General features: G+C 49.9%; 1 long non-coding RNA gene across 1 annotated transcript in view; it reads left to right on the top strand.

Annotated features, from left to right (window-relative positions):
* LOC135899705 (uncharacterized) overlaps nt 1-25,253 on the top strand; it is a 33,434-nt gene that overhangs the window by 3,004 nt on the left and 5,177 nt on the right. The window contains exon 2 of the long non-coding RNA XR_010563698.1: nt 3,504-3,596. This is a non-coding gene — a long non-coding RNA (uncharacterized lncRNA). The remainder of the gene's footprint in view (nt 1-3,503; nt 3,597-25,253) is intronic.

Raw genomic sequence — 25,253 nt, 5'->3', positions numbered from 1 at the left:
CTAATGCTAACGCATGTGTAATATTGCAGCAGACACTGCGATGTAGGCACATGCCGTGTGCCTGGACAGGACAGGACAGAAAAGTAGCGCCGTCATCGCCGCTGGGCGGTTTCCGCTACGGGCCAGATTACTTTTTCCTTCTGTGTACGTCTGTTGTTAGCGAACTGAGTTTTAATTGTCGTGTCAAAGGACAGTGCGAACGAAAGGTTGAGTCTCCTCTGCCACAGATGCTGCTTTCCGCAACATTGTGTTCCAAGGCCTTCCATTCTCAAGCACCTCCGGAACAGCGCATGGTACTGAAGACTGCGGGGAACGATGCGCCGCTATTTAGGTGGCGCTGTTTGTCGAAGTTGTTCGACATCGGTGGCTTCTGGCATTTCCGGTTGCCTAAATTCGTTGCGATTCATGCGGCTTGTACCGCACACTGCTCGGACAGATTGGCTCTGCGGTGACCGGGCGCATCTATACGACAGACAGCTGGGATAAGCGGGGCTTACACCGCGGTATTAGCCCCGAGAAAGAGGAATGGCGCCCTCTCGCGAGTGACGTCACGGCCAGGACGCCGCTCGCTCCGGCTCGCTCGGCTGCCGCGCGCGCTCGTTCCCTTCGTGTATGCTTGGGGTATAGGTGGCTCGAGCCGTACGTATTAAAGAATAAGTCGGCTTCTTTCAGCTGCCATACGTTAACCACAGTTTCTTCTTCAAAAGCGTGTGAGTCGAGAAATTTTGCGGCTTGGATATCGCAAGCTAAGTAGCGTTAAAGGGGTCTAGTAGATTTTGCAATGCATATATGCGCCGTGTCTATCGGTAAATTTTGACTAAAAAAAGAATATCTGCAAATTCAACGCGCGAAGTTGTGTATGATGCTTCGCTAAACACTTAACATTCCTTTAGTATTTAGCTATGAGAGGTATTGCATTTTACGTGGAAGAAAAATTTGGTAATTGGCGTCAACATGTTATCCGATGTTAGAAAGACACTGCCCAGCGAAGCTGTCATCATGATTCTTATTACTCTGGTGTGTTGTTCTATTCAAATATGGCCATTCATTAATGCGTAAAAAAATAGTTAGGCGCGCATTAATTATGAAAAAGTTTGCTGCTACTTTCATCCCCCTCTGAAACAGGCCTCCAAAAAACGAATTGCTCATGGCTGCTAACACGACGGCGCGTCATGTAGAGTATTTACATAGTTAATTCACAAACACCATAGTAGCAATCACCTGAGAGAAAAGTTTCGTTGTTTAGATCGAGAGCCACTCAATTGAAAGTGATGAAATGTATCATAGTGGCCCTCAGTAGCCTTTATCGACAATATGGCACACCCCTGATCACGTAACGGTAGCAATCGACTGTCCGTAAGGCGAGGCACGCTATGTTCGCGAAACCCATCAGTTCACTTCAACTTCGAATTAAAACCATAAAGCATTTTTTTACAGCGCCAACTGGAATGGCTAAAGTATTCTCGAGCTACTACTACGCAGCTTAGATTGCCTACAAAAGGAAAATTCAAGCACCTTCTGTCTCACCATGTTTCGATCCAGCGTTTATAATTATACAAACGGATAACTATTCGCGTCGTCGGTACATAAAAGAGAACCTTGCAGGCTAAATTAAGTTCCATTTACACACACACATGTACATAGGAGTGGTAAATGGAGGTGGATGAGGGAAAAAAAGCAGCACAGACGCGGCTTGAGGTAACCTCACCCTCTTAGGTACAATATGGCTGCATGGGGTAACACATCAAGCGCCATATAAATTACATTTATATAGTGGCCATAAAACATTGGAGTTATACAATATATGAAAGCACAGTGAAATATTTCCACGATAACAATGCAAAGCACACTGCGGCATTGAAATAAATAAATGATATACACTTGGTAACATAGACAAAAAAAGAGGAACATAACATGCATTATTAATGATTAACAAACGCGCTCTAAAGAGGTGAGTTGAACGTGTAGCACGGAAAAGGGAATATATATTGGTACTTATATATATATATATATATATATATATATATATATATATATATATATATATATATATATATATATATATATATATATATATATATATATATATATATTGGTAAATATTCCTATTTGTACGCTGTAAATAGCTGTAAGCCTTCATTAACTTTGCTTCAAATTTCCGCCGCTTAAAAAAAATAAACACGTGAAGAACCGCCTAATGTTGACAAGCAGTTAAAGAAGCAAGTGAGGCGTGTAGAATCTAAGCTACAGTATTAGTTAAGTCACCGTGCTACTGCCGAGCGTTTCTGTGAGGAAATGCAAAAATTCGATATTATACCATGAACTACTCGTCGTGAGCAAACCTGTTTTAGCGGAATAAAATCAACGTAACTGTTGTAGAAGTCATATATAGCCAGCTTTGTGACATACTTGTTGCACCGCGGCAGGTATGGTATCATAACTGGATTCCTATAGGCTATGCTTTTGCGATTGTCGATCCGCGTATGAAAAACCCGCAATGGGCTGGTCTGCGTTGCTTCGGCTGGCACTGTAGCGTTGCCTTCGAGAGCTGCATTGTTGTCTAAGAAATTAGCTCTTTGAATAAATGTTCGCAAAGGAAGACGTCGTAAAAATATATTTGAGACGACCACCATAAGTATAGAAGCAGAGAGAATGAGGGCGAACAAACGAAAACACCGCAGAAAGCGCCCGGAAAACGCCCGAACTGTAGCAGACGACAGGCGCGAGTCCGTGCCCTGACGTCACGCGAGCGGCGCTCGCAGCGCCGCTCGCGTTCGTTCTCGGGGCTAATAAAGCTGAGTATCGCTACTAGACGATCAAGTCATCAATAGTTACTCTAAAGAATATTTACACAGCTTGAAGCATGTGTATGCGCGAATTGGTGGTTTTCAGGAGTTGCTGGCTCGGAGTAGATAACTCAAGAGGGTGCGCTCATTGGTAAGGCCACTTGCATGCGCTATAGTATGAAAAATACGTCACTAATGAGAGAAGAGTTGTAAATTATCCAGGGGAGGTATTCTGCAAGAGTCCACCTAGTGGACTGTCCATTTCGGCCGCTGCTGATTGGCTGGGGCCTCTTCTCTTCTCATCTCTCGTACAGCTGCATCCAATCAGCAGCAACCGAAATGGACAGTCTACTAGGTGGACTCTTTCAGAATAGCCCCCAGAAAACTGAGTAGCCTACGAAGAGAAAATAATATCTCTTAGTAGTAAAGCAGTGATAACTTTATTGCATTCATTGTGCTTGCTACAACGGCGAATGTACTACAAGGTGCATAAGTTTCTGCAGTGGTGTATTGGTGCATAAACCCTGCCACCCAGGAAGTGCATTCCTGAGTGCTTGCTACATGCACGCACTTGCAATCCGAGCCCACTTGAATATTCCGCCACTGCGGCCGCAAATCCAACCTCCGCCCTGATACTCGGTGAGGTGATTAGTGCGCGAATCATCGTAGAGCTGTATTGCGGGATGTAAATGAATACATTTTCGTTGTGCCTTTCAGCATGGGACTCACTGCCATACGGAATAGAGGATTTTCCAAGTTTGCACGCCAGCGAGGACTGCATCATTTTGGGAAAGATGCCCCCATATGGACGTAAGCGAAATTACAGTATAAGGGCAAAGAAAATGGCAATACTGAGAGCCATAGTGCAGATCGGACTATAAGTCTTCTCATGTGTGATTTTTTTTTCTCGCGGTTCTTCTCATGTGTGGTGCGTGTGCAGTTACTTAAGCTGTGTTAATTTTGTTTCTCGTAATTTGCGGTGTTTCTTCGCCAACATCAACCTTGTGGGCCAAGTGTACATATCACACGTACCTTGTTGTATCCAAAATTTACACGTGCTCTGGACTGCAATTAGCAGCGTTTAGATGAATTTGACACACAATGGTCATCGGAAATTAGCTGTAGCAACCGCCTAAACACTGCATCTATATATTGTAAGCACTATTAACGTACTTCGTCCTTTTCATTTGTACATAGCCATCATCATCTTCCCTTTTCTTCGACTTCGCGCGTGAGCTGCGGGCGCTGCCTTTTTGGAATAAACAGCGCTGGGCAACTTGATCGGTCTCGGTATTATAAAGTGGTGGAGGTACGTCAAGATCCCGACGTCCTCTCGCGTTCCCGTCCTCCCTGGAGCTCCGTTCCGGTCGCCGCCTGCGCCCAGCTACCCCTACAACAATGGACACTTCCAACCCCGGCCCTTCCGGCGCCTCTAACCCTACCACAGAGACGACCCCGCCTGCGGCGCCCTCTTGGACTGTGACGAGCCCTCAGCGCGATCCCCCTGTCTTCGCAGGACTCCGCGGTGATGACGTAGACGATTGGATCGACCACTACGACCGCGTGAGTTCTTGCAACAAGTGGAATGACACCCAGAAATTGAGGCACGTCGCCTTCTACTTGACCGGTGTTGCAAAGACGTGGTATTTCAACCACGAATCCGACATCGCGGATTGGTCCACGTTTACCTCGAAGCTGCGGCAAATCTTCGCTTCCTCGTCTGGCCGTGCAGAAGTCGCCAAACAGAAGCTGGGAACGCGGCGCCAACTTCCCCAAGAGTCTTACACCTCATACATAGAGGATGTCTTGGCTCTGTGCCGCCGTGCGAATCCTAGCATGACGGAAGCCGAACGCGTCCGCCACATCTTAAAAGGCATTGGGCCTGTCGCGTTCAACGCCTTAATCGTGCAAAATCCGGCTTCTGTCCAAGACATCACCTCAACGTGTCAACGCCTCGACGAGCTGCAGTCTATTCGTCTTCCACATGACAGCAGCGATCCTCAGGTTCCCCCTATATATATATATATATATATATATATATATATATATATATATATATATATATATATATATATATATATATAGTTGGCGCATTTCTTGTGGTCGCTGTCGAATAGCACAGCACGAATGAGAGCAATTCGATTGTTTAAACACTACGTGTGACCTTTGGTCTGAGGATCGTGTGCATATGCTCGGCGATGGTCTGTTCAACTGAGCATCCATGACGCCTGGTATCATCTCTGCTGTGAAAGCTGTACCACGATTTTTTATGACTACTTCTGGTGCATCCTGCCGGAGGGTGATGTCGCGGTTGCAAAATTGCGCTACATCACTGACAATGGCTCCCCGAAGTGAGCTAGTTTCGCAGTATTGTGTCAAATAGTGAGTCGGAACCATGATCCAGTGCTTGCCAGCAAAAGACATGGAAAGCTAGCAAAAGCAAGTCCATGACAACCTGTTGAAATGGTTGCGTTGGCGTTGTAACAGACGTTAACAAACCGGCTGGGCGCTGATGTGGAGCCTTTAGCTCTGGCAGGAGCGAAAATTTTTCGCGTAATCCTTGATTTCCTGGGCGATAGTCGCTTTGACGAACACGGGCCTAGGTAGGCGCCAATCCCAACTGACCCAAAGAGGGTTAATCATGATAGGCGGATAGAATATCGGTACCGAAAGCGCACGGAACAAGGAGGTGATCCAGTCGCCAATGTGTAGAAGTTATTTTCGTACAATATATTGCTGTGAAGACAGGACGAAGACGGTGAAAGCACGAATGTCCGTGGAGGAGGCGAACTTTGGGCTCCAAGATGGTCGATAAGTTGCCTCAGTTCTAGATCGTCCTGTTGTTGCTCAGCCAACTCAGACAGATTGAGAGCGCAAAAGAAACAACCGTCGTCATGGGTATCACTTGGCACCATTGGAAGTGGATCACGAGAAAGACAATCCGCATCAGTGTGCTTCCGGACAGGCTAGTAGACGATCATTACGTCAAATTCCTAAAGACGTGGGGTTCACCTGGTGAGGGGCCCAGAAAGGTCTGGGAGATTGGCTAGCCAGTTCAGAGTGGTCTGTAACCACTCCGAATTGATGGCTGTGTAGATGTAACCGGAACTTAGCTATCACCCAGACGACAGCCAAGCATTCCTCTTCAGTGGTACAGTAGTTCGTTTCTGCAGAAGTTAAAGGGCGGCTACAATGAGCAACAGCACGTTCAATGCCATCTTGCCACTACACGAGGACTGCAGCAAGGTCGGTGTTGGTAGCATCAATGTGCAGTTCCATGTGGTCATCTTCATCAAAGTGTACAAGTAACGGTGGTGTCTTAACGAATCATCATCATCATCAGCCTGCTTTATGTCCACTGCAGCAAGAAGGCCTCTCCCTGCAATCTCCAGTTACCCCTGCCGTGCGCCAACCAATTCCAGCTAGTACCTGAAAATTACCTAATTTTGTCGCACCACCTAGTCTTCCGTCCTCGACTGCGTTTCTCTTCACTTGGTACCGATTCTGCAACCCTAATGGTCCAACGGTGATCTAATTTGCGCATTCCATGACCAGCCCAGCGCCATTTTTTTCTTTTGATGTCTATTAGAATATCATCTATACCCGTTTGCTCTCTCATGCAAACCGCTCTTTTTCTGTCTCTTAACGTTATGCCTAGCAATCTTCATTCCATAGCTCTTTGCGCGGTCTTTAACTTGTTTACATGCTTCTTTATCAGTTTCCAAATCTCTGCCCCATATGTCCGCGCCGGTAAAATGCACTGATTGTATACTTTCCTTTTGAATAATAGCAGTAGGTTCCCAGTCAGGAGCTCGCGATGTCTGCCATATGCGATCCAACCTATATTTATTATTTTACGAATTGTCTTTTCAGGGCCAGGGCTCCCTGTGATTTTTTGACCTAGTTAAACGTACTCCGCAGAATCAGCAGGCTGACTGGCGATCATAAACTCTTCTCTTTCCCGTCTATTCATAATTATCTTTTTCTTCTGCATATTATTCTTCCACCCCACTCTCACACTCTCTCATTTAAGGTACTCGATCATTTGTTGCAACTCGTCTGCATTGTTAATGAATAGAAGAATGTCATCAGCAGACCGAAGGTTGCTGAGATATCCGCCGTCGATCCTTACTCTAAGCCTTCCCCGTTCAATATCCTTAATACTTCTTCCAAGGACGCAGGCAATAGCATTGGAGAGATTTTGTCTTCTTGTATAACCCTTTTCTTTATAGGTATCTTCCTGCTTTTCTTGTGTAGAATTATGGTAGCTGTGGAACCCCTGTAGATATTCTCCAAGGTATTTACGTAAGCGGTTTGTACTCATAAATAACGCAATGCCTCTATGACTGCTGGTATCTCTACTGACTCAAATGCATTTTCGTAATGTATGAAAGCCGTATAGAGAGGCTTATTCTACTCTGCGGATTTCTCGATAACCTGATTAATGACATGGATGTGGTGCATTGTAGAGTATCCCTTCCTGAAGCTAGCCTAGTGCCTTAGTTGACTAATGTCCAGTGTTGCCCTTATTATATTAGGGCTGGGCATCATTCTGTAAACGAATCAGGGTTTAACAATTCAGGGGTTGGGACATTCTGTAAGAATTATTCATGAAGCCTCTGTAATAAGCGCAGGGGCCCAAGAAGTGGCACGCGTCACGTTCTTTAGTTGGTGGTAAAAACGCGGCAGCAGCAATGCTTTTTTCTGGGTATTGCCGAATACCATCGTGCCTAACAACGTGGCCGAGGAACTTCAGCTCCTGACAACTGAAATGGCATTTCTAGGCTTCCAGTGATAGGCCTGCAGAGCGAATTGCTAGAAACATGGGCTGAAGTCGTTGAAAGCGTTGCTCAAACGTCCGAGAAAAAATATGGAGGACGCTTAAGCTTCCCCGTTAGAGCGGAACCCGATAGCATTCAAAGATCCCCGACTGCTTCTCACGCTTCCTGACAACTTTAACTTATGTAATCGTAATGTTTATTGCGAAACGCCCGCAGTGAACGCTACGTACGAAGGCGAGCTTTCGGATACAAACGCGGCTTCACGCGTGGACCGCGGATGCACGGAGGCGAGCATGTTCTGGACGGCGTTGCAACGAACAGGGCCCGCCGCTCTATGGATGGTAGAAACGCTGGTATAAGGATTTGTGTTCTAGTTTCCGCGTAACAGAACATACGTCTTCTCATATAGTGAAATACAATGCGACGGTGTCATGTCTGTACATCGTGTCCAAGACGTACTTTACGATTTTTAACGCGATAGCGTTAAGGAGCTCGTGTCGCAGAAAAGCCGGTGTCGGCGTCGGCGGCGTTGGCCGTGAGCGATAAATCCCAGCAAGCACTTCATGAATAAAAAACAACTTACAAGATGGGCTGGGTGGGAATCGAACCAGGGTCTCCGGAGTGTGAGACGGAGGCGCTACCACTGAGCCACGAGTTCGATGCTTCAAAGTGGTACAAAAGCGCGTCTAGTGAATGCGGTGTTGCCTTAGAAACGAGCTGTTTCTAAGGCTCAGGCGTGCGTCGCTTGCTCAGGCGCACATTTCGTTGCCGCGCCGAACGCTGCGTTGCTCGACGCTCACCGCGTCCGATGCGGGGCGCGTAGTCTCTGCGCCGTAGCCCATTGTCTTACCCCTCTTGGCGGGTCGACGGGAACGCTGTCGCGTTCCACTCTTGAAGGCGAAGCTTAAGCGTCCTCCAATTTTTTGTACGCATTTTACTTTTAAAAGTTCAGTTACTTCAGTAACGTCATTGCGCTACACGGAGGGTCTGCGTGGTTGGGTATGCGTGGTGCGGAATGGTTCTTGCTCAAACATTGTCGACGCTGGACACGGAACACCGACACTAGATTTTCTGGGATATGCGGCCCTTAATGCTATCGCGTTAAAACAACAACATCGTCTAAATGGACGAGACATGATTCCCACTTAAGAGGTGACAGCACGGTGTTCATCACCATTTCAAAGGCCGTAGCTGCTGGGCCTAATCCGAGGGCAGTACCTTAAATTTGCACTGGCCGTCAGGAGTTACGAACGCAGTCCTTTCGCTATCACGTTCATCAACTTCGAGCTGCCAGTATCCGGTCGCCTGGAGGGGTTCTGTAGAATCATATACACGGGCAAGACGGTAGACATCATTTTTCGCCACCTCGTTCAGTTTGCGATAATCCGCACAAAAGCGAAAACTGCCATCATTATTTTTCACAAGTACAATGGGGGGCATAAATGGGCTAGATGAAGGTTGATTTAAATTGTCGGCAAGAGTTTGCTCAACGTGACAACGAATCGTCTCTTGCTCCTTTTGCGACACTCGGTAGGCGTCCTCACGCACGAGCGAACGGCCCGTTCGCTCGTGTCCGTTATAATGCGGTGCTTCGCGGTTTGGGTCTGTCTTACTTTTGACGAGAGTTTAAACAGTCACTGAAAATGCATAAAATATTTTACATACATGCTTTCTGTGCGGCTGACAGCTCATAATTTATGTCTACTGTACAAACAATCGCGGTGTCGCTCTTAACCGCCTTAGAAAACACAGCAAGCGCATAACTTATGGCATCCCCAATCTCTTGAAAGTGAGCAATGTCCGTTCGCTTTACCAGGTGTGGGTACTCCCCGCTGATGTTCGTAACTAAAAGCTTTGTCATTCTGCGATTCCGTTAAAGAATACCGCGGCCGACGTAGACCTGCTGAGCGAAGAGCACGGACAGGTTTCCTTCCGCGATGCACACATTGCTGTCTTGCGCGTGTTACTACCTTACAGTACGACGGCGTAGTTGTCTGGAAACGTTATGATCAGGTCCGGAAGATCGACAACAGCTCCGTGCTCTAGAATAAAATCCATCCCAAGGATCACTTTTTGGGAGCACGCGTATAACACGATGAAAGAGGCATCGTACCTTGACACACGAATTTGGATAGTGGTTGTGAATTTTCCAATTGGCGTCAAGAGATAAGGACTTGCTGTCCGGAGGCTTGCCCCGTGCCATGGCGTCGTTATTTCTAAATTCAACAGCTAGTGCTGCACTCAGAATAATCGGCGCCTGCGTCCACGAGGACTGTCACCGGTGTTAACGGTTCACTTTGTGCGGCCATGAATGGAACAGATGCCAAACGCCTGGGACACGGTGTGCCCAATTGTCACGCTAGTCAACAAGGAAACACCTGTCTATGGTGGTTGTGTGAGCGTGTTATGCACGGAATGCGCAAATCCTACTCCCCTCTGTCCTGCGTCTAACCCCTCTACGGCAAGCACTGATTTGCCTCCCATTCCACCCTGTGCCGGCTGACCCGACGTGTACTACTTTCAACCACTCTACGCCAAGGATTGGTTTCTCTGCCATGGCACTCAGTGTAGGTGGACCCGACATCTCCTGGCAAGGTACTCTACTCGGGGCATCAGAGAATGAGGATGCCCAGATGGTGGATGGCATGTGGAAGCCAGTCAGCCGCCACATGTGGTCGCTTGTTCTCTTCCCTTGGGTGTAGGGGAAGGCACGCTTAACATTTATGTATTTTTTTGTCTTGGAGAACAACGCTCACCCGTAATAATGAAGAAAACTTCTGTTATATCTTTTTACATCACCTGGTCTTCCCTGGTGAACATTCTCCGATGATTAAAGTGGTTCGAGCTCCAAGCAGATGCTGTTGAAGGTCACACAACCCCGTCCCCATAACACCGGGTAGTTCTCAAGCTGAAAAGGCAAGGGAGCGCAAACACTTTTCATGTCTACTCCACGCGGCTGTGAGAGGCAATCGTCGGTGGTTGGCTGGCGTATCCGTGGAGAAGGATATTTTATTGATTGGTCAACAGCGGCTGCACACCCGGCGGTGGCTTTTCCTCATTTTCCCGGCATGTGCTTGGGGACCTAGTGCATAAGCCCTCAACCCATAAGCAAACGCCGAGTGTTGGCCTGGTGACGCAGAGCGTCGTGACGATGGATAGCGGGACTGGCCCCGCGAAGCAGTAGTGCACGTATGCCTTGCCAAGTACTCGGCAATAGCTCGGCAACCTTCATCTTGCCGGGGTGCACATGCGTCCGTCCAGTCGAAACCCGGGAAGGTCAATCTGCGGTTTGTGTGCTCCAATTATAGGTGACCGGCGTCACCATAATGGTAGCAGAGTGGCGATTGTCGGAAGCGCGCCGCACCCTGGATTTTCGCAAGTTTAGTTTTGGGTTTGCGGAAGGCAGAAGGCTCGAGAAATACAGTGTCGTGTGTTGCGCAGATGGATGGGACGGATAGCCGACTGCTGGCATAGGAGCTCTTAAGGTTTCGGTGGGACAGGGACCGTGGATGGTGGTGCAACCAGCGGTTGTACCAGCCGCTGACCTCTTTGCGAACCATATCACTTAGAGCAGTTACGTTGGTAGAGGAGACACTGAATTTAATTTTGGCAACTTCTCACCTACAATACTGCATGCGAGTTCCCTGAGAGCCGTCAAACCATGGGTTGCCATGGACGACGAGAGAGATTTAAGTTGCTTGGACACTCGTACTGCGACGACCGCTGCCATAGCAGACGCTTTATCATTGTTGCTTCCTTTAAGAAATCAGCTATGGTTTTCCTTGAGTTGTGCACTAGACCTGCTATCAACTGGTCTTTCCCGCCACGCATCAACAAACGCACCTTCTTTTCAGCTGCCATTCCTGTATCAGTTCACCGGAACAGTTTTGATGCGTCCTCAATGAAGATGGCGACAATTTAATTTGGTCTCTGGTTCCTACAATTCATGGCAAATTCTGCTTGCTCTTTCCTGTCCGAACTACCGTAGGCATTTCTTAGCTCGCCACAAAAATCTTCCCAGATAGCCAAGCTAGCTTCGTGATTTGCAAACGAAGTGCGGGTCAAATGGTCGAAGGTGAAGTAGACACACCAGAGCTTGCGATGGTCGTCCCATTCCTTGACGCTGGCAGCTTGATTGCAGTCGTCCTGCCGGTTTACAACATCGAAGGCGTCACCGTTAGAAGACCTTGAAGTTCGCGGTGTGTTGAAAATAAATGAAGCAGGCGGACTGGTCTTCTGTCCAGTCTGCCCAGTCACCTAATTGGTTGTCATGTTCCTCAAGTCGACTGAGAGAGAGTCCCACTCTAGTGGTAGTCCTAGTCCTCGACGACTGTGCCTAAGGTCATTGTCGAAGATGTCGCAATTGACGTTGGGAGCTTCCAGGTGGTCTCAGTGCGTGGGCCGGAGTACTCCGCAACTTCTGTGCCAGTTACGTTAATGCATATGGTAAGAACTTGACTTTAATCTAAACGAATCGCATGGCTTAAGTCCCACACTTTCACTGATTGTTGAGTGTTGTCGACACCCAGCTCACTTCGTCGGCCTCAGCTTCCCTAGAAGCGGCAAACCCACGAACCAACCATGTCTTATTCTGAAGCGTGTGACAATATATATATATATATATATATATATATATATATATATATATATATATATATATATATATATATATATATATATATATATATATATATATATATATCGCGTCAGGAGCATGATCACGACTACAACAGATTATGCAGACAAAAACGAAAGGTAAAGGAATTCAGCGTCACTTTGTCATAGTGGTTGTTCGCGAGGCCCCATTTGAAATGACCGAGCACTATGTCAATTGGCCGTTTTACAAGTGTACGGGTCATTTCGTAGACTAATTTTAGTAAATATAGAAAATGGGGAGCTTCAGACAAAATCATCATTTAGTTTGCAACGGGTAGTGCAGAAGTGGGTCGGAAAAAGTGGAGCGTCTTTAATGTCTTGTCTGCTTTTCCCGAACTAATTCTGAGCTCCCTTTGCAAGATATTGAAACGGGCAGAGATATAGGGTTAAATGCGACCGTGTTTACTCTCCAGAAGATATGGCCGGTACAACCAGTACGGTTGAAGCATAGGATAGAACCACTACGTCGTCACTTTCGTCTTGCTGATGATCGTCTTAGTCGCTCTCGTCGCACCATGATATAACACCCGACATCGATGAGGAAAGCGCAAACACGGTGCCTGCCGGGTCGGTATTTTCGCCGTCGATAACAGGCGACCCGGTGGTGAGGCTACACGGTATGGCTTGAGACGACCCATGTGGACGGCATCAAATGGCGTGGATGACGGGGAAGCGTGGGCGGGAGCTATTTCACAAGTGACATCACTGAGTTGTCGGATGACGTAAGCCCACACGTCATGAACGAGTCCAGAGAAGGACCAGGTCGCCGGCAGGGAACTGGACATCACGATGACGGTTGTCATAAAGACTTCTGTCTGGCCTGCGACTCGGAAAGGCGACAGTGGGCAATCTGGCTTTCCCTGGCGCCTGTAACTATGGCTTCGCTAGCGCGCCCAGACAGGGACTCGATAGCAGTTGCCAAGAGCGTGTTCAAAAGCAATGTCGGATCACGTCCAAAGAAAGGAATGACTGCGAGTAAAGAGGGGTGCGTGACGTGATGCGTTGTACGTGAACGTCACAAATGGGAGGGCGGCGTCCCAGTCACGATCATCTGTGGAGACACACATCGAGAGCATATCTGTAAGTGTTCGGTTCAGGCGTTGCGTGAGGCCCTTCATTTGAGGACGATATGCTGTCGTTGAGTTGTGTTTTCCGGCACAAGAGCGAAGCAGATCTTCGATAAACCTGCATAAGAAGTAGGAGCCCCGGTCTATGAGGAGGGTTTCCGTGGTGTATGGTGATGTCTTCGTGCAGGAAGTCTGCGAGGTCGGTAGCGCGATTGGTCTGGATGGCTTAAGTGACGACGTAGGGGGTTGAATAATTGGTTGGAACAGCAATATACTTATTTTCAGCATTGCAGGTAAGGAAAGGGTCCAGCAGGTCGAGGCAACACGATAAAATGGTTCGGTGGCTATTTATATTTGCCGGGGGGTTCCAGTCGGAAGCAAAGCAGGCTTCTTACGATGTTGGCACGGTTCGCAAGCAGTGGCATAAAGTAGCACGGTATGATAGAGCCGAGGCAAGGAAAATTGTCGCCAGACACGGTCGTACACCTGGGAACACCCAGGTAGCTAGGAATGGGGACATGATGGAGTTGCGCGAGTACAGCATCTCGGAGATGAGAGTAAACGACTATCAGCAGTTCGTGTCCTTCTGGTAGAATATTTCAGCGGTGTAAGATGCCACTTAAAATGAGGAACGTGCTAACCGAGGGCTCTGATGGGCCAGAAGGGAGGCGCCAGATGAGGTTGCGCAAGGATGAATCACGTTTTTTCTCCTGGCCATGTGGAGGAAGGCGGAGTGCTTGAATATTCCAGCAGGTGCATCATTGGAGCCTGGAGAGTCGACGGAACGCCGAGACAAGCAATCTCTATCCGGGTGTTGCCTACCAGATTTGTACACCACTGTGTAGGTGAATGTTTAAAGACATAGTGCCCAGCTACCTAGGTGACCCGTTCGATCTTTAAGTGTCGAGAGCCAACAGAGAGCGTGATTGTCGGTAGTAACTGCGAAAAGTCGGCCGCTTGAGTACGGCCTGAATTTGCTCATTGCCCATACGAGTGCGAGGCACTCGCCCTCTGTAATGGAGTAATTGCGTTCTGCGTGTAATAGCAGGCGACTTTCACACACAATAAATCGCAATGCCCACATTGAGACTGAGGTAAAATAGCGCCAATTCCATAGCCACTAGCATCTGTACGGACGTCTGTTGGAGCAAATGGGTCGAAATGAGCAAGAATTGGCGTAGTAGTGAGAACGGTGACAAAGATTTTGAAGGCAGCAGCTTGGTCACGAACTAATGAAAAGGGGGCAACTTTCATGGCAAGGTCAGTCAGAGCCTGGGAAATCTACGCGAAATTTCTGACATATTGATAGAAATGAGTGCACAGACCTACAAAGCTGGGGACGTCTTTGGCACAGGTTCGAACAGGAAAACCCAGGATAGCACGAACGTTCGCGGCATCAGGGTGGACGCCAGACACCAAAGTGGCACTTCGATGAATTCAATAGTATCCCAGCTGCACGGAAGACTATAAGAATAGACGAAATGTGCTCAAGGTTGAACCAAAGAAAGGAGAACTTAATGAAAATGAAAGTGGACGAATAAACAACTGGCCGCAGGTGGGACACAAACCCACGTCTTCTCAATACGCGGGCGATGATCTTCCGAATCACGCTACGGCGGCGCCGTTCTCCCATCCATTTTCTGGGGTTATTATGTTTTACTACTAGATCTAATCCTGGGAGTGTTAGCCAGCGCCACCACTCACAAACCTAGGCGTCGGATGTGGAACACCCTTTCTGCCGCAGGCGTTGCGAGTAGGCGACGTATGTGTGCGACAGCTGTTCAATAAACCTACACATTCTTTGTTAGCTTGGTAATAAATAAATAAATAAATAAATAAATAAATAAATAAATAAATTTGTTATTTATTTCTTTATTTATTGAGAAATATGTGTCATATTGCTACGGGGTCGTATTCCCACTGACGAAGAGCCGCGCAGGAAGAAGACGAAGACGACGATTGGAAGCTAGCGCGGGCTGTTGCCTCTTGGTCAACTGCGGCGTATTGCCTTGTAAATATACTTGTAAATAGCTTTTCGTCGGTGTCTTCCTACGTAACATATTTGGTGGAGGTGGACGTTCCCTGTACCTCGTCACGGAGCTTCGCAGTGGACGGTCCGTCGAGCCTACCTTCATGGCTCCCGGCGACGCCAACCCGACTCCACCGGCTCCGACACCTGCTGCCACTTCGACGACCTACATCACCATCTCCGCTCCCCGTGATCCTGGCGTATTCTCGGCAAAAGATGGGGAAGACGTCGAGGACTGGATCAGCCTTTACGAACACGTCAGCCGCAATAACCGGTGGGACCCAACTATCATGCTCGCCAACGTCGTCTTTTACCTCGGTGGCACACCTCGGGTTTGGTATCGGACGCACGAAGATGAGCTGACCAGTTGGGATTCGCTTAAACAAAAGCTTCGAGACTTGTTCGGCAACCCCTACGGTCACCAACTTGCCGCGCAGAAGGCGCTTTCCGGTCGTGTGCAGACGTCAACGGAGCCCTACGTCACGTACATTCAGGACGTCTTGGCTCTATGCCGCAAAGTTGACGCACACATGACTGAGTCCGACAAGGTCTCCCACATCCTCAAAGGCATTGCCGATGACGCCTTCAACTTGCTCCTGTTTAACAACGTCGCGACGGTGGATGCAGTTATAAAAGAGTGCCGCCGCCTGGAATTCGCTAAAAGCCGACGTATCGATCAACAGTTTGCCCGTCTGCCCAACACCCCAGCGACATCTTCCTGTGCCGACGCTCCTCGTCCCAACAACACTGGCGATGTTACCAGGATTGTCCGGCGTGAGATCGAGGCCGCCTATCCGGCTGCGTTCGCCTCCAGCCCCTCCAATGCACCTGCAGTCACTGTTTCCCTGATCCAGGCAGTTGTCCGCCCGGAGTTCGCCAACATGGGTATTCACACCATCTGCTCGGCCCATCGCCCTGATCCCCACCCGGCATCTTCGATTCCACCCCGTCCCGCACCTTCTTACCCTCCACGTTTCCGCAACCCCTCTGAATGGCGCACTGCAGACGACAAGCCATTTTGTTTTCACTGCCATCGCATTGGGCACATTTCTCGGCACTGCCGCAGTCGCTGGAGTTCCCTGAACCAGTCTACATATACTGCCTGCTCTCGCCCCCCAGGTGGCCTTTCTCGTCCCTATGCTGCCCGCTCAGATAATGCCGCCACCGATTCTCCTGCTCCGAACCGCCCCTATTCTCGTTCACCTTCGCCCCAACGACGACAATCTCGCTCTCCCCAGCCCCGTCGTTCCTATTCGCCGACTCCCTTCGGCCGCCGCTCCCAGCCGGAAAACTAGACGATGCAGCGCCTCGAGGTGACGCTGCATTGCTCCCTACGCCGCCAAATCCTCTCCTGACGTTGCCCACCCATCTGAACCTTCTTGACGTGCAAGTCGACGGTGTTCCTGTATCAGCTCTCATAGACATTGGGGCGCATTTGTCGGTAATGAGCGCGGATCTTCGTAACCGGCTGAGGAAAATAATCACGCCCGCCACGACGCCTGTTGTCCGTGTCGCCGATGGCGGAACAGCCCCCGTAATTGGTATGTGTGCCGCCCGCGTCTCCTTCGCCGATCGCTCCACTACCGTGCTATTCACAGTCATCGCTCACTGTCCCCACGACATCATCCTCGGCCTCGACTTCCTCTCCGCACATTCTGCTCTCATCGATTGCTCCGCCAGTACTCTCCGCCTCGACCTGCCTGTTGTGGATCCCGCTGAAGAACACCTTCCTCGCCTCAGTTCCGTCGACTTCGTTCGCTTGCCACCTTCGGCACTGACTTACGTTGACTTCGTGTCATCCCCGCCAGTGCCCGACGGCCACTACATCGCGGCTCCTATGCAAGACGTCCTCCTTACAAACGGGATCACACTACCTCATACTATTTTCTCTATTACGGCGAATTGCGTCTGCCTGCCAGTGGTCAATTTTGCCTTGACGACACAAGTGCTGCCACGCGGGATGTCTCTAGCCCAACTTTGCTCATTCGAGGATCACTCTGTAGCATCGATTTCAATAGACGACAATTCAACCGATCCTCCTCTACCATCGCAGTCGGCGACTTGTACCATCACCGACTTACAGAAAATGATTGCACCCGACATGCCGTCCGAGCACGCTCGTGCGCTCTACCGCGTTCTCATTTCCTACCAAGATATTTTTGACTTTAACGATCGTCCTTTGGCCCAAACAACAGCTGTTAAACATCGCATTAATACCGGAGATGCCCCTCCTATTCATCGCCGCCCGTATCGAGTATCACCAGCTGAGCGTCAAGTGATTCACACCGAAGTTCGCAAAATGCTTGCCAAGAACATTATTGAACCGTCATGTAGTCCATGGGCGTCACCGGTTGTGCTGGTAAAAAAGAAGGATGGCTCATGGCGCTTTTGCGTGGATTATCGGCACCTTAACAGGGTTACCAAAAAGGACGTGTATCCCCTACCTCGGATTGATGACGCCCTTGACTGCCTCCACGGTGCTCGCTATTTCTCCTCTATTGACCTTCGCTCCGGGTATTGGCAGATTGCCGTGGACGATCTCGACCGCGAGAAGACTGCCTTTGTAACACCCGACGGTCTTTATCAATTCAAGGTGATGCCGTTCGGCCTATGTAACGCTCCTGCCACTTTTGAACGCATGATGGACTCCCTTCTTCACGGTTTCAAATGGTCCACGTGCCTGTGCTACTTAGACGACGTTATAGTATTCTCTCCAACATTCGCTACGCACCTCGAGCGCCTCTCAGCAGTCCTGGACGTTTTTCGGCGAGCCGGTCTGCAACTCAACGCATCGAAGTGCCAATTCGGCCGTCGCCAGATTACCGTCCTTGGACATCTCGTTGACGCGAACGGAGTGCAACCGGACCCAGGCAAGATCCATGCTGCTACGCACTTCCCTGTTCCGAAGTGTGTCAAGGATGTGCGCAGCTTCATCGGCCTTTGCTCGTACTTCCGCCGTTTCGTCCAAAATTTCGCGGCCATAGCACGACCACTAACCGAGCTTTTGAAAAAAGACGCCCCTTTCCAGTGGGGCGATAACGAGGCCTCTGCATTCTCGCTTCTCATCGATCTTCTCACAACGCCTCCCGTTCTGGCCCACTTCGATCCTTCTGCGCCTACCGAAGTCCGTACTGATGCCAGCGGTCACGGAATTGGCGCAGTACTGGCACAACGCCAGCGTGGCCACGACCGTGTTATCGCTTACGCCAGCAGGCTCCTCTCGCCCGCGGAGCGCAACTATTCCATCACTGAGCGTGAGTGTCTGGCCCTAGTTTGGGCGGTTGCGAAGTTCCGCCCATACTTATATGGCCGACCCTTTTCCGTTATCACAGACCATCACGCGCTTTGTTGGTTACGCTCATTGAAAGACCCTTCAGGAAGACTTGGTCGCTGGGCCTTACGCCTCCAAGAATATTCGTTCTCTGTCACGTACAAATCTGGCCGACCACACAAGGACGCTGACTGCCTGTCTCGCTACCCGGTAGACGAGCCTGACGACACCGACAGTAGTACCGCCGACGGCATTTTCTCTGTGTCTGCCTTCGCTAACATCGCCGATGAGCAGTACCGAGACCTATCGCTGCGAGTACTCATCGAGCGTCTGCGCTCTGCACCTACCGACGCATCCGTTCGCCGATATGTCCTCCAGGGCGGCATTCTGTACCGAAGGAGCTTCCTCCCTGACGGCCCTGATCTTCTTGTCGTGCCACAACATCTACGACAGACTGTGCTCTTTCAGATGCATGACGCACCCACTGCAGGACATCTTGGCGTAACCAGCACGTACGACCGCGTCCGCCGCCGCTTCTATTGGCCTGGTCTTGCTCGCTCCGTCCGACGCTATGTTGCTGCCTGTGATCCCTGCCAGCGTCGGAAAACGCCTCAGGTGCTACCTTCCGGTCATCTCCAGCCGATCGCCGTCCCTGTGGAACCGTTTTTTCGTGTTGGATTAGACCTCCTCGGTCCCTTTCCCACGTCATCCTCTGAGAACAAATGGGTAGCCGTCGCAACTGATTACGCCACCCGATACGCTATCACGCGGGCTCTACCTACCAGTTGCGCCACTGACATCGCGGACTTTCTCTTGCGTGACATTATCTTAGTGCATGGCGCCCCGCGACAGCTGCTTACTGACCGCGGTCGTAACTTCCTCTCGAAAGTTATCGCCGACATTGTGCGTTCCTGCTCTATTCAACACAAGCTGACTACCTCATACCATCCTCAAACCAATGGCCTGACAGAGCGCTTAAACCGTACCCTTACCGACATGCTGTCCAAGTACGTTTCGAAGGACCACCACGACTGGGACGTTGCCCTTCCTTACGTCACCTTTGCTTACAATTCTTCCCGGCACGACACCGCCGGATTTTCTCCATTTTATCTACTCTACGGTCGCGAACCGACCTTGCCCCTTGACACGGTACTTCCTCCTGCTGCGACCTCAACAACGGAGTATGCGCGCGACGCCATCGCCCTCGCCGATCATGCACGCCAGCTTGCCCGTGCTCGACTGACGGCCTCGCAAACCACGCAGCAGCATCAGTACAACGCCCGCCACCGTGACGTACAGTTTTCGCCTGGTGCACTCGTGCTCCTGTGGTCGCCCTGTCGTCACGTTGGACTTTCCGAAAAGCTCCTTTCGCGATACACAGGGCCCTACCGCGTGGTTCGCCAGGTGACGCCTGTGACTTATGAAATTGCTCCTGTGAGCTCAACCTCGTCATCTACTCTGGCGTCCAGTGATGTCGTGCACGTCAGTAGGCTCAAGAGCTACTACACTGCTTCCGAGTCCAGCCTTTAGTCGCTCCGGGACGGCGCTTTTGCCGCCGGGGGTAATGCTACGGGGTCGTATTCCCACTGACGAAGAGCCGCGCAGGAAGAAGACGAAGACGACGATTGGAAGCTAGCGCGGGCTGTTGCCTCTTGGTCAACTGCGGCGTATTGCCTTGTAAATATACTTGTAAATAGCTTTTCGTCGGTGTCTTCCTACGTAACAATATTATATATATGCAGGGAAAGAACTAGGGCGGCGAAAGTGTAACTCGTGTGTTTAACAAGTTAAAGTTCACATCAATTTATACGGATGAAAAGAGGGTGCAAACTGCACCCTGCCTATTAACCGAAATGCACAACAAAAAAGCCAACAATCACAATTGCGCGTATTCCGTCCATGCAACATTCAGACGCGGACCAAGTTCGTCAAGATGAATGTTCGAAAAACTTTTCAGAAGATAACCTGGCTGGAATCATCCTTATTCAGCACTGAGCCTGACTTTGTCGTGCTCACCGAAACATGGCTATCAAGGGACGTCAGGGATTTCGAGATAACACCGCCAAACTATGCAATCTTACGTAAAGATAGAACTACACGACCGCGAGGCGCAGCCATTTTAATAAGAAAATATTTTGCTTTCATGGCACTTCCCGACGATGAAGAGGAGGAAGTTATCTTTTGTAAAATCCATTTCCCATCCTGTCCAGTAGTTGGCGGCTGTTTTTACTAAGAGCGCGGCTCTGAGCCCCACATTCGCTTCTTATGTTTCTTTTTTTTGCCGCCTTCTCCTTTCCTCTCTACCCGCCGTTGTTACTCAGTGGCTATGGCGTTAGCTGCTGAGCACGAGGTCGTGGGATCGATTCCCGGCTACGGCGGCCACATTTCGATGGGGGCGAAATGCGAAAAGAACCGTGTACTTATATTGGACGATTGCCGAGGTCATACAGCTTTGCCAGCAGTGCGACGAGCTGCTCAAGCAACGTGCATCAACAAGCGCTGCTCAGCAATACATTGCGGATCTATCCCCATTGGATTTCGGCCACGACGCTGCCGACATCTCTGCTTTAATGCCGGAGATTAAGCAGTTCATCTGCCAGGAAGTCGCCCGCCAACTATCTCTGGCGAATAGCGCACCCGAGCCGTCGACAACCCTGGCTCCTTCGCTTCGTCACGTGATTCAGACGCAGGTTGCTGCGGTTGCTCATTCAGACGCGGTTGCTCTTTCAAAGCGTTATGCATGTTATCGAATTTGTCATCCTACCTCGTTCCTCGCACGACGCTTTTCTTGGATGGAATTTCCTATCTGTCAATCAAGCTCTTATCGACTGCGCTCGTTGTGAACCTACGTTATCAGTGCCGTGTTTTGACCCTGACAAACATTATTCTCCTAAAGTTGTTACCGCCTCTGACGTCGATATCGCACCTTTCTCCGCCGCTCGGGTTCCTGTGTTATGTAGCTCTGCGGCGAACTCATCTGTTCTGTTTACGCCGTCGGCCACTTGTGCGCGGCGCCGGAACTCTCTGCTTCCGTTTGCTGTCGTCACTTTTGCGAAGGTTCTGCTGTCCTATACGTGTGCAATCCTTACGCCTGCCCATCATCCTTATTCCACGGCGAGTGCCTGGGTACCGCCGAAGCTTTCGATAGCGTTCTCCCGGCCACCATGTTTGGTGATACGGCATCACTTCCGATTTGTGCCGTAACTCATCACGCCGCGACCGATGCCCCTGTAGACGTCTTCGCTCGTGCAGTCGACGCAGAACTCACACCTGCGCAGCACACCGAAATCATCAAGCTCCTCCAGCGTTTTCGTGCCTCATTTACTGGTATCCTGTCTAACAGAGTTACCACCGACTTCTATGGCACGCTCCTTAATGATGCCCATAAGATTGTCGTTCATTGCTTCAACACTAAGGCCCTCTTCCTGATTTTAGGCCGAATACCTGTTCTCTAGCTTGATACGGAATTCGTCTATTTTCTCTCTTACTGCTAACTCATTGATCGGCTTCTTATGTACCAGTTTCTTCCGTTCCCTCCTCAAATCTAGGCTAATTCCAGTTCTTATCATCCTATGGTCACTGCAGTGCACCTTACCGAGCACGTCCACATCTTGTATGATGCCAGGGTTAGCGCAGAGTATAAAGTCTATTTCATTTCTAGTCTCGCCATTCGGGCTCCTCCAAGCTCACTTTCGGCTATCCCGCTTGCGGAAGAAGGTATTCATTATCCCCATATTATTCTGGTCTGCAAAGTCTACTAATAGCAGTCCCCAGCTATTTCTAGTGCATATACCATATTCCCCCACTGACTTGTCTCCAGCCTGCTTCTTGCCTACCCTGGCATTGAAATAGCCCATCAGTATAGTGTATTTTGTTTTGACTTTACCCAACGCCGATTCCACGTCTTCACAGAAGCCTTCGACTTCCTGGTCATCATGACTGGATGTTGGGGCGTAGACCTGTACGACCTTCAATGTGTACATCTTAAGTTTCACAACAAGAGCTGCCCGCCTGTCGTTAATGCAACAGGATGCCTGTATGTTACCAGCTATATCCTTATTAATCGGGAATCCGACTCCTAGTTTTCGTGTCTCCGCTAAGCCCCGGTGACACAGGACGTGCCCGTTTTAGCACTCTGTATGCTTCTTTCGTCCTCCTAACTTCACTGAGCCCTATGATATCCCATTTACTGCCCTCTAATTCCTCCAATAGCCCTGCTACACTCGCTTCACTAGATAACGGTCTAGCGTTAAACGTTACCAGTTTCAAAATCCAAAGGGGGCTTTCCGGACCCAGATATCTTTAGTACCTTCTGCTGTGCCACGGGTCCCTTAGCACCCTGTGCCGAGTCACCGCCGCCGTGGTCAGTTGCTTCGCAGCTGCTGGGAACTGAGGGCCGGGGTTTGATTGTTGTGTACATACAAGAGGTTGTGGCCAAGTACTGCACCAGGGTGGCCAATCCTGCTCTGGTGAGGGAATGCCTTAGCGGTTCTGGTCACTGGGATCAGGCCGCACTCCTGGCCTCATTATGCAAGTTTATGAACAAGCAGATTTTTTTTAATCCAGTGGAAAATTGTGCGGCAGGGCGATTCGTACCATGGTCCTCTTGCACGCGAGGTAGATGCTGTACCTCTACGCCACCGCTGCCCACCCGCTTCCATTAGATTAAACTCTAATTTCTTTCATATATATAGTAACAAGACTGGTCGAGGTGCAGTGAAAACTGTTCCATGCACTGCGACAAATAGGAAGCTCCCGACATGGATGGTGACACCTTCGACGCTGACCTTCATCGCCGACCTTTGGTGCAGCCGGTGAGAACTAGGACTACCACCCGGACCCTCTCTAAGTAACGTGTACTACCATGACAACCATTCCAACGAGTAGCCAGGCCGAAGAGACCACCGCTCCGTCTGCTCCGTAGATTTTCAACACACCACGAACCTCAAGGTCATTTCGCGGTGACGTGTTCGAGGATGTTTTGATTGTGTACCACTACAATCAAGTTGCCGGCGTCAATGAAGGAGAAGAGCAACGGAACCTCCGATATGTCTACTCCGCTCCCGAGGATTCGACGCGCATCTGATTCGAAAACTACGAAGCTAGTTTGTCGACCTGGCAAGAATTTTGTGGCCAGCTGCGCAATACCTACGGAAGTTCAGACCGAAAGGAGGAAGCAGAACGTGCTCTTAATTCCGGGAACCAAAGACGCAATGAGAGTTTCCCCATGTACGTTGACGACATGTCGCGGCTGGTCCGCCGCGCCGATCCGGTATGACAGAAGAAAAATATGCAGATCCCACGCACTGGGGAAATTGATGTAAGCGAAGCTTTGTCTGCTGTTTGCCTTTAGTGACATTATTTGGCTGTGATATATTGACGGCATACGGCAGTCGTCTCGGGATGTGAAAGATTACCTTGCCTCTGTTCGACGCTTTATGGGAGGCTTCGTCTCGTCGGCACTTAGAGCACGCTGCGGCGCCATTCTGGGTTGTAGCGTTGTAGTTCACAAAGCTGCCTCCTCTAGCTCTCTCTGTATTCTCTCGCTAACATTCGCCCCTCCTCCTCCGTCTACTACCATTGCTGTTGCCAGTGAGCACGGAGTCAAGAGCGGCCGCACCTGAACAGCATCTGAAAGAAGTAACGCCTAGTTAGGCGTCCAGAGGGAATTGCTTAACTGCGACGCTGCGTAAATCTTGACACGAGCTTCTCTGGCCATCTTTCCTTTGTACCACACTCTTCTCATATACTAACGCGATATCGCTAAAGGCCCCGTGTAGCAGAAAAGTCCGGTGTCGACGCCGCGGGCGTCACTTGGCGTATAATCAATGTGAAATACAAACGCGCAAGCCCTCCACACGGCGCATACCTAGTCTTACAATCTTTGCAAGGGTATTCCTCGGAATTTTAGAATGACAGCTCGTAAACAAATGTCATGAACGAAAACTACGACAGCGCATGCCTTTTATGTTGTTGTGACATGGCCGCATATTGACCACGTCGCGACGCGGCCGGCGTTAGTGGCGTGCGTCTCAACTAGGTCCTCACGTGGACGGCGGTAGCGGCATGGCGGGCGGCGGTGGCAGCAGCAGCTGCAGCAGGAAAGTCCAAGGAAGAGGCAACAAAAGCTTCGCTTTAAAAGAAAGTACGCATGTTGACAGGAGCCTGAAAGAGCAGTTGTTCGCAGGTCTAGTGCGCAGTCCACCAGGTACCGTAGCCAAATTTCTCAACGACGCAACAACGATAAAGCGTATACTACGGCAGTGATCATCGCAGTGCGAACGCCAAAGCAACTTTACCTCTCTCTCGTCATCTATGGCCACCCCTGGTATGATGACCGTCAGAGATCTCGTGAGCAGTATTGTACGCGAGGAGCTGCAAGAAGTTCATGCAATATCACCTCATTCCCACGTGGCTCCTTAAGTTATGTGGTTCGCGAAGAGATCAGGCAGTTGGTACAACCGCTGGTTGCGCCACCAGCCGCAACCCCTCTCCTGACGTAGGCCGAAGCCTTAAGAGCTCCTATGTGGGCAGTCTGCTATCCGTCCCGTCCACCCACGCAACAGATGACACAGTACTTCTTGAGCCCTCAGCACTTTTCGAGCCTTGTGCCTTCCGCAAGCTCAAATTTAAACGTGCACAAATCCAGTGTGTGGCGCACTG

The sequence above is a fragment of the Dermacentor albipictus genome, chromosome 7 (assembly GCF_038994185.2).
Source record: "Dermacentor albipictus isolate Rhodes 1998 colony chromosome 7, USDA_Dalb.pri_finalv2, whole genome shotgun sequence".
NCBI classification, from domain to species: domain Eukaryota; kingdom Metazoa; phylum Arthropoda; class Arachnida; order Ixodida; family Ixodidae; genus Dermacentor; species Dermacentor albipictus.
Note: the sequence above shows the minus strand (reverse complement) of the source record. Positions and strands in the feature narration are given on the sequence as shown.